The sequence below is a fragment of the Dermochelys coriacea genome, chromosome 22 (assembly GCF_009764565.3).
Source record: "Dermochelys coriacea isolate rDerCor1 chromosome 22, rDerCor1.pri.v4, whole genome shotgun sequence".
Classification (NCBI taxonomy): Eukaryota; Metazoa; Chordata; order Testudines; family Dermochelyidae; genus Dermochelys; species Dermochelys coriacea.
Window position 1 is genome coordinate 10,937,379 of NC_050089.1, and position 13,192 is coordinate 10,950,570.

Below are 13,192 nucleotides of genomic sequence, written 5' to 3' on the forward strand. Positions count from 1 at the left end.
TTTACACTGTTTTATTTTTGAATGCAGTTATTTTTTGTACATAATTCTACATTTGTAAGTTCAACTTTCATGATAAAGAGATTGCACTACAGTACTTGTATTAAGTGAATTGAAAAATACTATTTCTTTTGGGTTTTTTTACAGTGCAAATACTTGTAATCAAAAAAATACAAAATGAGCACTGTACACTTTGTATTGTGTTGTAATTGAAATCAATATATTGGAAAATGTAGAAAACATTCAAAAATATTTAAATAAATGGTATTCTATTATTGTTTAACAGTGCGATTAATCGTGATTATTTTTAATCGCTTGACAGCCCTAATAGTAAATAAATGTATTTCAATAAAAAGCATTAAAGGAAAAGAGAAACTTTCTCACAAGGAAATTGTTTTACATTATTTGTTTACCTCCAGTGATGATTCTCTCTCTAGATTGGATTCACCTTATTAAACCATAAACATCACTCAATCTGGAAAATTTAGCTTTCTTGAAACGTCAGATTAAGACACTGATCTTGCAAAGACTTGCATCCATGCTTAACTTCAAGCACAGCATACATTTCTGGTGTATATACTTTAAAAAAGATATTGAAAAACTGGAGAGAGTGCATGGAAGAGAGACCACTTATTTGAGGTCTGGAAAAAATGCCTTGCAGTGAGAGACTTAAGAAACTCAAACAGTTTATCTTATCAAAAAGAACACTGAGGGTGACTTGATTACAGTGTATAAGTACCCTCATGGGGAGAAAATACCAGGCTCTAAAAGGACTGTTTAACCTAGTTGAGAAAGCTGTAACAAGAACCAATGGTTGGAAGTTAAAGCCAGACAAACTCAAATTAGAAAAAAAGTCACTTTTTTAAACTATGAGGGTGATTAACTTGTGGAACAAACTACCAAGACAAGTGGTGGAATCTCCATCTCTTCATGATTAGATTCCTTTCTGAAATGAGTGCTCTTTAGTCAAACACCAGTTACTTGGCTCAATACAGAGGACAACTGAGTGACAATCTATGGTCTGTGTTATACAGGACTAGATGAATTTAATGGGTCCTTCTGTCCTTTAGATCTATGAAGCATGTGCATAGTTCTGTTGATGGGGCTACTCATTTGTTTAAAGTCATGCATATGCATAAGTTTTTGCAAGTTCAAGATCTAAATCAGTAGTAACTCTTAAGTCTTGCTTAACCTTTTGGTACATTTAATATAAATGGTTCTTTTTAGGATACAGATTTTACACCGAGGGACCGGTTGCATCCTTGGGCATATGGGACTCCCAGTGGAGATTAGACCTTCTGCAAGGACTGCAGGTAAGATTCAGTCTGGAATATTTCTCTTTTTGACACCAACACACGTAAACTTATTCCACTGTGGGTCTTCAGCATCATGGAAATCTTAACTGCAGGCTTCAAGATGACTGAATTAGAGTTAGATGTGAGAGCACTGGGACAATGCAAAAGCTTTCAGTAGTTACATTCTGGGCTAGATCCTCAGCTGATATGAGTCAGTATGGCTGCATTGATATCTATGAAGTTATGCTAATTTGCACCCAGAGTAATCTTCTGATTGCAGGCAGTCTTATTTCCATTTCATTTGAACTCTTGCTGTGAGAAGCTTGTTATCTGACATTGGACTTGGTCCACTGGAGGGCTATGTATATCTGTCTTAGGTACTGTTAATGACCCCTATTAACATATTGCCTGAACACCTTAGCATCTTTAATGTATTTATTCTCATAACCCCACTGTGAAGTAGGGAAGTGCTGTTCTCCTTTTGCAGGTGGGGAACTGAGGCACAGAGCGGCTATAAGGGACTTGGTTAAGGTCCCGCAAGAAATCAGTGGTGGAGCAGGGTATTAAATCTGTGTCTCTGGACTCTCCCAGGCTAGCACCCTAACCACGGGATTAATCTTGCTTTAGTTTGTAGCAGCTGAAGCATGAACAAAGATGAGTCAGTAGTTGCAATGGATAGCTAGTTGGCTGGTCATGCAGTAGCAGTGGAGGTGGTGGATTTCATCATCATAAATAATAATAGGAGCACCTATGTGCATATTCAAGTCCCACTGAACCCTTATTTTAAGGGCTTAGATGGAATTTAAGAGATCCAACTTCGTAGGCCTTTGTTGGCATTCTGCACTGGAGTGAATTTCACCTATAGTGCTTTACTCCAAAGTGCTGTACAAACATCAGTTCATCAGTGCAATTCTGATTTTCATTAGAAATGTTTGCCCAACCACATCAGCTTGTCTTTCTTAAAAGAAGGTCTGTAAGTCGGCTTTCTGCACTGTATTTGCTCAAATTGTAGTTGCATGCACTTACGCAATAAAACGTTTACAGCTGCTCTAGAATTGTTGCAGTAGGCAGCTTGCTGCTTTCCTCATTTGTTTTACTATTTGAAGAAGGATTTCATGAAGTGTGAAGGAATGCAGAGCCATACCTTGTACTATTCCCCCCACCCCCAAATCCCAGTAACTCTGAGCTTTACTTAATGTATTGAACTTATTACTTAACATGCACAGATGGATACATGAAGATCCTACTGACATAGGTCCAATTCAAAATCCAGAAGTTTTATCATTTTTGCTATTACTCTGTATTGCGGTGTTGGTTTCTTTGTAAGCCAGCTTTGTATTCACACAACAAACAGCTGGTCCCATTTGGTGGTGATGCTTTCTTGTAAAGGGCACAGTTACCATTAAATTACTCTTTACTGCCACAGGAAGGATTGTGATTCAGTAGGTGGCACTGTTCGCATTGGCGCAGCCATCTGAAGTGCCACTTTTCTGTTGAAAATGAGATTTTGACCACTTTTGTGCCACGATACTTGTCGTCATAATTAGGCTATACAAAGCTAATAATAAAAATTCTTTGTAGTTCTCTACTGCCTTCCATTGTAGGACTGCAAAACACATTTCAAACATCAAAGAACTAAGCTTCAACCCCTCGGTCCCCCCATGTATTTTTATTCCCATTTTACAGATAGGGAAACTGAAGCATAGAGAGGTGAAGAAACTAGTATGAGGTTGAACAATCAAGCTAGTGAGGGAGCTGGGAATAGAATCCAAATCTCTTGATTCAGTGACCCTGTGCTAATTACAAGACTTATCTTTGGTCTGCTTTCTGTTATAGCTTTGCAAGTTTTACATGTTGCAATCCAATACCTAAAGAGTGAAATAAACCTCGGGGCCTGATGCTCCATTACTTTGTCACTTGTGTTGTCAGAGAGAATTTTTAAAAAGTGGGTTCTGAAAAATTTCTAAATATTGAAGTTGTTTCTATTTCACAGGATTCAGAACAGACCTATTTTCCATCTTTCATTCAATTTTTTGTAATATATTTACCCAGTATTTTATTGAAATCATTTTCTGAATTTTCCATTGACCAAAAATAAGAGAGCAAGCTTTTCCACAAATGGAAATGTCCAATAGCCCATGCCATCTTGAACAAGGGTTTGATAAAAAAAAATTGCTGTTTAAATATTTGTTTAAAAATAATATGGGAAATGTTGTGGAGGAACAAATAATTGTAATTAATGTTGGAACATTTTCGTGCAATATTTAGTTTTTTCCAAGAAGGCTGTTTGATGGGGGGAAAACTTTTTTTCATTTGAAAAAGTTCTGCCAGGTCTAGTTGACATATCCACATGTGCAAAGTGGATGTGATATGCTATCAATGCACTCACACCATTAGAAGAGTTTTACCTTCCCTTTGCATTGCTATAAATAACTATCCAAGGTTCAAAGTAGTGAAGAATCAGGGCTATTATTTTTACCCTCTGAGAGAAGGAACCTTGGTTCTTTCCTACACTCCCATGTTTGCCGCTACTTCTTTAGAGAATGAAACTTGGTTTTTGATGCCCAGCTTCATGAATTGCTTTTGATCTTTCATTTAATGTGCATACAATGAAAACAATAAAAAGTGCATTTAAAAACAAACATATTTCTAATGCAGGAGCAGCACTAAAATTACACAAATTGCTTTTGTGGGCAGAATTTTACAGAATTCCTATGAGATTCCTCTTAACAACAACAACAACACAACAAAAGCCAAATTGCACTGTTTTACTAGGAAACTGTTTAAATATGCCTTTGGCCAAGTTTTCAGCATGTTTTCTGAGAAGATGAAAGCTTAAATCCCATTAACCCTCCAACTACAGGACAAATAATTTAGTTTCCATAATTGTCCTTCCAGCACCATCTGTAACATGGACCAAACTCTTTCCTCACTCCTGCTTCCTTCCCTTCCCAGCTGGATAAGCTCTCCACTTGTCTCCCCCGCCCACATCACTGCAAACGCCCCAATCCCAAGTGGATGGTGTTCACACACATGGCTACCAGCTCCACATTGGTTCTTTTCTGCCCTGAGCCTAGGGTGACCATATAGTAAGTGTGAAAAATCGGGATGGGGGTGGGGGGTAATAAGAGCCTATATAAGAAAAAGATCCAAAAATCAGGACTGTCCCTATAAAATCGGAACATCTGGTCACCCTACCTGAGCCGCACAGATGGTTCAGAAACCAGCAATGAAGTGAAGTGAGTCATGTTGCTCTTACTCACACTTTGTCTCCCCCTCTAGTGGTAGCTGGATCACATTTAGATGTTGATATGTCTCCATCCTTGTGGCAAACTGCTCTGGGTCTTTTAGAGAGACCAGCTAGTCTCTCTAATATCCTGGGACCAAGACAACTACAACACCGGGTCTTTTGGCTCAAGTAGTAGAGGCATATGCTTTTAGATCAGATTCTGAGTATCGGGTTTGATCCCTGTGCCAGTGACCCACCAGGAGAATGGCGTTACATTGGCATTGCAGAGCCCATGAAGACTAGTTGCCCTCAGCATGGGGAAGGTGATTTGGTTTGATGTTTGCTCCTCACGATAGTTTTCAGCTGTTCCGAAAACCAGACATAGCCGTCTTTCAACATAGCACTGCTACTGCCCCGGTTCACCTTAATTAGCTAGGCACACGGTGATATTACTCACCAGCATTAGGTGGTTAAAGAACCCTTCTGGTCTTATACAAAAAAGCATTTTTGACATGGTGGACCTGGCTCCCTCCTCATTTTGCTGCTCTGAGGGGATCTCAAATGGGGTACTAGCCACTACTGTAATACAAGTAATTAATAATAGCAATGTGTGTGGTTTTGCATTGTTGGAAAGAGCAAGAGTACAGAACAGATGCACCCTTTTGGTATTGGCTTGTCCTCAGAGGAAAGTGTGGAACGATTTAGAAACACATGGAGCAGCAGAATTCTCCTTAAGCACAGGGGAGTAATGGATTTATTCATACCATGCACAGGGTGATACTGACAGTGCTGTAGAATCCTTGGAATGATTTGGAAGCTTGCCAGGAGAAAGAGGTCACCGGAGGGAAATTTTTTCAAAAAAAAAATTAGAATTATTTTTTTAAAAAAAAGCTCCAGTTCTGACTAATTTAGCTTCAACAAGCTCCCTATTCGTTAAATTGAGCAGCGAAGGAAGGTGAATGCATCCCAGCTAATACAGAAGCAAACTGTACTTTCCAGCCAAGCAACCCTTCTTGGGCCTCCCGTCGGCATGCCAGAATTCCCTCTTAAAATGATTCTGTAACAGTACCAGCCCTACAGCTGTCTACAGCTGTATGCCTTCCAGCTCTGCACAACTGGCTTTTTCACACAGAAATGGCCTTTTTGAAAAGGGTTCACTAGAACAGATTGCTTCAGTTTAACAATGTGCAAAACACAGTACTTCAGACAGGCTTTCCTTTTATTGTGTGGTCCTTTTTGGGGGGAGTCTTTTGTACCCCAAACGAGAGGAGCTATTGGCAAATAATTTGACACCACTTTTACCTGAGTGTTTCTCAAAGAGGGTGTCTCCATTCCTCCCCACACAAATACCCCTATTTCTCTTAGGAATGCTTTTTTCAAACTCCATTTCTTTCTTTAAAAAACAAGTCCTCTTTCTTAATGATCCAGATTCAACCCCTGAAAATCTGAGTGTACAGATCAAATTGTAACTCCACAGAGCCCTGTTCTGCAATGCATGTGTGCTGAGTAACACAATGGGAACCTAGACTTTTCTAGACACTCTGGCCTCTAGACACCTGTTGTTTGTACAGTACTTAGTACAATGGGGACTGTCTGCTACTGCAATCCAAATAACATAAAAATTATAAACCTTCCCCATCCCCCTGGATCCAAATGTTACATCTACCCCCCTAAACTTGGGGAAGGGAGCTCAGATAGTGAATTAGGAATGGTCCACCTGTCATCAATTCTTATTCTTATTCATGTGTCCAGTACAAAAGACAGTGATAAAGACAGCCGCTTGCTCTTGAGGGCATGTGGTCTAATTTATCAGAACAGAGGGGTTTATTTGATACAAGGTACAACCGAATTGCATTCTGTCCCTTTCCCATTCAGCTTGTATACCAGGCTACTAGGAGTAAAGACTATTGAATTTTTTTTTTAATGGTTTGGGTTTTTCAGTTTAAAAACTGAATAATGTTCATTTTTTTGACAATCAAAACATTTTCCCATTTTGCCCGGCACACTCCTTTCTTGCCTCTCCCTCCTCCTCCCCTGCCCCTTTTCACTTTGCCCTGGGGCGTGGGGAAGAGGGGAGGAGAGAGAAAAGGGGAGACTCAAAAGACTGAAAAGTGTTGTCTTGGTTTGGATTGGTTTTCTTGTCTAAAATACAAAACATTTTCATGAAAAATTTTGGGGAAAATTTAAAATTGTTAATGGAAAAATAATTACCCCTTTTTCAGTCAGCTCTACTTAGCAGAGGTGGGGTGAGTTGCCTGCTGCATTACAGGCCATACTCAGCTCTGCCTCCATCTCAGCTGGGCCTCCAGCTGGACGTCCTCCATATGGACGTATGTCTATATACACATATATACCAATATGGCGCATTCTACTAGGTTTTCCTTTCTGACATACTCTAACTCTTCTGTGGTTGCACAGAATTTGAAGGTCCTCCTGGCTTTGAGTAACCATGTGCATGAAACCCAAAATCCAGCGAGAATTTAACTACATAAAGAACCGCCTTAAAAAATGGCTGTTTTTCTCTGAACAGAACTCAGCGTCCAAGTCCAATGTCTAATGCTAAGTGAGATTTTTTGATTTAGTTTTTGTGAGTGCTTTTCTACTTAGCCCATCATTATTCTTCAAGTTCTTGCCAACGATGGCTTTGGTACTGACTCAAAGTCCAGCAGGCTCTCCTGTGCCAACTTGCAGAAAATAAAAACCAACTGGAATATTGGGAGGGCAGGGGTTGGCATGTAAAATAGGGCCTTACAACTCTTGGTGGTTGGTTTGAATCCAGATCATTGTTGTAAATCAGTGTAGCTCTCCTTGATTTCTGTGGAATTACGCCAGTTTACACCAGCTGAAGATCTGGCCTTGAAATTGTTTCCATCTGATGGCTGTTGTGTGACACATTGGAACAGTCTGGTGGTCTCACTCCAGCTTGCCAACATACTCAGCATTAATTGGCCTTCTTATGGGCACTCTCATCACTGAAGTTAAGCAGAATCCCCCTTGCCTCCCTACAAATGACCCCATGAGGTCAGGGCTGAGATACGCTGAGGAGGAAGCTTGCCTGTGCTGACTCTCTTGTGTAGGGTGAGAACTCCAGACTCTGAGGTTGGTCAGTCTGGCTCCTTTCACCACCACTAAATTCCCGCAAATATTTTATAAAAAGAAAACTAATATCTCAGCCCTTTTTCCTTTGGGAAGCATGTTTGGATACCCAGGAAGTGAAGGCATAAAATAGGCAGGACCTTCTGGGATCAGAAGGCATCCTGGAAGCATTAGATATGGGTGGTATTTGATACAAGAACTGAAGAGTTTTGCTGTTTTATGGATTTAACCTATTTGCAGTAACGCACACAATGGGCTACATTATGACTACCATGTGGATCTATGCTCCTGCCAATAAACCCAAGAACCCCACACGAGAGAGTTTCAGGGCAGATGTTTTCCCACCCGGATTGTGGTTGCCTTAAAACAGAGAGCATGCGCGTATTTCACAGGATCTCTGCAACAGAAGTCACAGAGGTACATAAGCATTAGGAAAGGCATGGGCTTGCATATTTGTGGGCATATGCCCCTGGAATCTCCAGTAGCAATTAATTGCTTCCTCCTGTGAATATTATTCACACTCCTGGCATAAATAATGTGTGCAGGCTGCGGGGAGGTCTCTGGGGGATGGGGTGCCGCCACCCAGAACATGGGACTACAGTGCAGGTGCTTCTGCAGCATTATTGTACTTTCTTTTAAGGGGCATTTTTGCAACCAACCAGAACTTGCCCCATTCTTTATATTCAAGTTGATTTTCTTTTATAGTAATTGCAGTGGTGTGGAGGAGGGTTTTCAAAAGTTCTATCTAATGTTACGTGCCTCTGAGTTGACTGAGAGATCTGAGCCCTGAGGCTCAGTGGTTCTGGGTACCCGGAAGTCCGTGGGAACAAAGAAGTTAGTAAGAACGTTCAGAAGTCAGCTGGAGCAGTGGCGGCTCAGAGCCTTTCAAAATCAAGCTCCAGGCATCTCGGGTAGGGGTCCTGAAAAGTCAGGCACTTAAAAAAAAATCAGTGGACACTTGAAAATGTTGCCCTTAACAACTACAACCACTGTAAATCCTTGGAATGTGGAGTCTGGCTTTACAGGTAGAGCTCTGCTCCTGGCAGATCTGAACTTGCCCTGGACTTAGCATAATACCATAGACCTTCAGCTCCAAGACAACAGGACAGCTCCATTAGGTGGTAGCTGTACCAGGTGTCTTATGCTCCTGTTGACGACCCAGTCCTGCAGTCTGAACCACACAGGCAGAACCTTACACTTGCTCCAAACAGAATGCAATATCAGGACCAGAAACAGCACAATATTCTATGAGATTACTATTCACTCTTTCACCTCCCCCCGACTCCCATATAAACAGAAAACGGGGATACTTACATTGTACGCAGTAGAGCTGGTCAGAAATTTTCCATTGGAAAACTTTTTCGTCAAAATCAATACATTTCCCAGAAATGTTCTGATAAGGTCAAAAAGCCTGTCTCTGTATGTGTTCCCAATACAAATTGAGGCCTCTTGCTGCTACTGCAAAATAAATATTAACCAGTAGTAATTTACACTAAGACTTGATTGACGTGCACTCGGTTAATGCTGTTTGCTGTTAATCTCACTTTGAATCTTTGCTGTTAAAATTTGAATGCAATATTTTTATCTGGATTTTTGGTTGCACTTCATCCTTTTATTGCTGTAGACTTATCTATAGCTAGGTGCACCTGACAGGATCACAGAGCTAAACTTTCATACATGCCTAACGATTTTGGATGGCTCACATTTTGAGTCTCCAACATGCCACAGTTTAGAGAGGCCTAGTCTTCTGAGAGCAGGTGCCCAACATTTCTGGAATATCTGATCCCTTTAAAGAGTCTAAGTTGGTCACCTAAAATCTGAGCCACCTGAAATCACTGGTTGCTTCTGAAAATTCAGGCTGAGTCACTTAGCTGTTCCACTGGCAATAATGTTTAAAACAATGGGGTTCAATTAAACTGGAATTATTTTAACACTTCAGAACACTGCCAAGTCATTTCCTTCTGCTTTATTGATTTTTCTCTGTTGCCAGTAAATGTACATGCAAAATGAAAGAAAGACCATTGAAAAGGAAAAGCTAGGTGTTAAAAGGGAGAATGACACAGAATATAGACAGGTTTCAGAGTAGCAGCTGTGTTAGTATGTATTTGCAAAAAGAACAGGAGTACTTGTGGCACCTTAGAGACTAACAAATTTATTTGAGCATAAGCTTTCGTGAGCTACGATGAAGTGAACAGTAGCTCCCAAAAGCTTATGCTCAAATAAATTTGTTAGTCTCTAAGGTGCCACAAGTCCTCCTTTTCTTTTTACAGAATATAGAGCATTAGAGCTCTGAAAAGGAGGAGGGTATTTTAAGACAGAAGGAAGTTAGGGGTCCGTGTAGGCATTTTGCAGAGTTAGATGTCATAGCAGATAGCCCAATATTATTTTCCTTCTAATGCTTGCCTGATCCTTCAGTTAGATTTGCTTCGGTTTCTTCCCTGTATTGTGAAGTCCCTGCATGAGCTGCTCTCTGTGTAAAGGCATTCCACCTACATTCTTTTGCCACTGGGTGAGCTGAGGCAGGAGGGCAGATGTGTGGGTTTGCTAGACACAGGAGGCTCCACTCCAAAGCTTATAAACTTGATATGAAAAAGTTAACAGCTTACAACCAGGTTTTTGGTATGCTGCCTTGCTTTCCTATGCATCCTTTGACTGAAGAAACAATCCTAACCTCAAATCTTCCCCCTGCTCAGCCACTGACAGAATAGTTCCTTTTCTTTGGTTTTGTCAACATGCATGTGGCCTTGCTACTTTGTGCTCTCATCTCCTCAGGTCTCAAGGGTTAGGTAGGGACAGATCCAATCAGTCCTTGGAAAGGAGACACCTAGGTTTGTTAATTCAGTAGCAGTGCTACTTGTCTCTAGAGGAGTACTAGTGGCACCTTAGAGACTAACAAATTTATTTGAGCATAAGCTTTCATGAGCTACAGCTCACTTCATCAGAATGCATCCGATGAAGTGAGCTGTAGCTCACGAAAGTTTATGCTCAATAAATTTGTTAGTCTCCAAGGTGCCACTAGTACTCCTTTTCTTTTTGCGGATACAGACTAACACGGCTGCTACTCTGAAACCTACTTGTCTCTGTTAGTCAAGTGCTAATGGCACTATATTTTGGAGGAGGCCAAAAGCCAATGTCCTGGCCACTTAGGCATTTAGAAATCTCATAGCACAATTTGCCATTGCTTAGAGGTGTTAACTCCATTTAACTGACCATATTCCAGTTTACCTATCAAAAGTCCAGCAGAGATTCTGGTCATCACTTCCTGTCTAAAACTGCCTCATAGAGCCGCTATTGCTGGTAAACATGTTTTCTCCCAGAGGCGGCTTCATTTCAGCGATGGGTGAAGTGATTCCTAAAGAGAGCTTGTAGAGAGCTCGTCAGGAGCCCTTCAGAGTGAACATCTTGAATAAGTACAAGATACTGTATCAATATTACATTTCTCAGCAGTGAACTCCATCAGGCATTCATCTTTCTATGTACAGTGCGTCTCCAATATTTTCTAAATTCTATTGGCCTGCTTTTCTGTATTGATTTCTTTCCCTCCACATCCTTCCTTCCCATTTGGGCTAATAAGCAAATTTCATTACCTGTCTTTACAGTCTTTCCTCCAGGCCAATGCTAATGCTTGACTGTGTTCCTGGCAGTCCTTTCACTTAAACTGAAATGCATTTTAATTAGAGATGGGCCAGAACTGAAATCATTTATCTGATCCATTTACTGCCCCCTTCCTGCCCCTCCAAATGTTGATGGTTCAGATAAAATGGATCCAAACCACCGTTGATTTCATTGTACAAAGCCCAAACCACCCAGGATTACTTGTTATGGTGAATGGAAATTCATTGTATCCAATTACCCCATGGGATTTTGTGGGTTCAACTAAAATGGGCTTTGTATGCAAACCAGAAACATGGCCTTCTTAGCCCATTTCTGATTTTAATAGCTTTTTTTTTTTTTTGGTCATTTGTTGTCATACTGTAGAAGCTGGGCGTTTTCACTTTGCTGATCTGAAAATGTAGTCATTCTCTCGGTCTCTCTCTCCCCCTTCCTCAAACTCCCCCCCCACTTCCTTGCACCCCACTTCACAGGAAAAAATCAACAGTCGGGGCTTCTTATGACTTCATTCATTTTACAAAATACTGTTCTCACAACCTGAAGCAAGCCTGCTCTCTGGACAGACACCAGTCTGTGGAGAGTGGAATCAATGGCTGGATCCCACTTCCTTTTAAGTCCTGCTGGGTCTGGGCGATGATTGATCACTGTTCCTAGCTCTGGGTCTCCCAGGCATACTCTCATGAGCAGCCCCGTGTTTGATACCCTTCTTGGACAATGAAACTCCACATTCCAGCTGCCTGAGACCCTGGAGCCACTGTCCTAGCCTTCCCAAGCCCCTAGTTGCTTAGATATGTTCCTCCAGAGTCCATCTGGCTGTGGAAGCTCTGGTTTCTTGATTAACTTCTTCAGGGCCAATGGGGAAAGCAAGAATCACCGTCTTGGAAAAGGAATTTCTTTATCACAGACACTTTACTCTTAACAAAGCACACATGAGAGTTCTAGGTCTTTGAAAAAGAACTAAACCCTGAAAGCATCATCCCCTCAAGTCCACTGTCACACCTCCTGTGAGCCCTAGATTTGGTCAGCATCCTTAGGTTACGCAGTCCTTCCTGCCTTCCTTAGCCTGGTTTTTTTACATATTGCTGTGGTCTGGCCCTTTGCTTAGAGAAATACCCCTCTTTTAAAACGGTCTATGTTCCTTTTTCTCCCATGCACTTCAGCCAGGGGAGTTCTGGGCCTCAGCCCCCTGTGTGTAGAGAGACCTTTAAATTCAGTGGCTCTACTGATAGAAAACCCTGTTGTTCCAGTAGGGGAGAATCTTTCAGTGTTGGAAGCCCTTGATGACTCTGTCCTAGCTTCTCAGACATTGTCTTTCCACTAGGTGTCAAGCCCTGAATACAAAATGTATGTTTTAATCCACAAAGGAGTTTTGTACTGCAACATGAAGGTCACACTCCAAAATTAAGATTACAATACAAATTAGAGCCTCAGAAACAAAATGGGGCTCACAGAACAAAATGAAGTTTATAGTTTGACAAAGATATATGTGCAATCTGTCATATAGTAACAAAGCTGTAGCCACATAGAATTTCAATATCACTATTATGTTATAGCATGGCCACTCAGATCTTTATGGCAATGTGGGTTAGGAACTCAGATCGACCTATTACAAAAGCACAGGGTCTTATCAGCTAAACTAGCAGAGTATCTCAATTACCTTTTAACAATATAAGGCCTATGACACACATGGTTGAAAAAATTCTGATTCCATTCATTAGAAGGGCAAAGGTGAACAAACATGCTAGCCAGTTGTTGCTATAAATAATCCCATTAACTTTACTAGCGTATTGCTATGAATAACTAAAGTCAAACTAAACTCATCAAAATAAATTGACAAAATACATTTTGTAATGCAGTATCCAAATGAGGACAAGTATCTTTCCCAACCTGCTCTACACACACAGTCCATGCAGTGTATAGAGTCCTGGGGTTTGATTTTTTTATTAACATAGATATTAACGAT

General features: G+C 40.9%; 1 long non-coding RNA gene across 2 annotated transcripts in view; it reads left to right on the top strand.

Moving 5' to 3' along the window:
* LOC119846599 overlaps positions 1–13,192 on the top strand; it is a 204,894-nt gene that overhangs the window by 67,529 nt on the left and 124,173 nt on the right. Inside the window, exons 2-3 of one of the 2 annotated variants that reach the window (XR_006276593.1) lie at positions 1,225–1,310; positions 1,780–2,717. This is a non-coding gene — a long non-coding RNA (uncharacterized LOC119846599). Of the gene's footprint in view, positions 1–1,224; positions 1,311–1,779; positions 2,718–13,192 lie in introns of those variants that run through there. The other variant, XR_006276594.1, reaches the window with a different exon arrangement.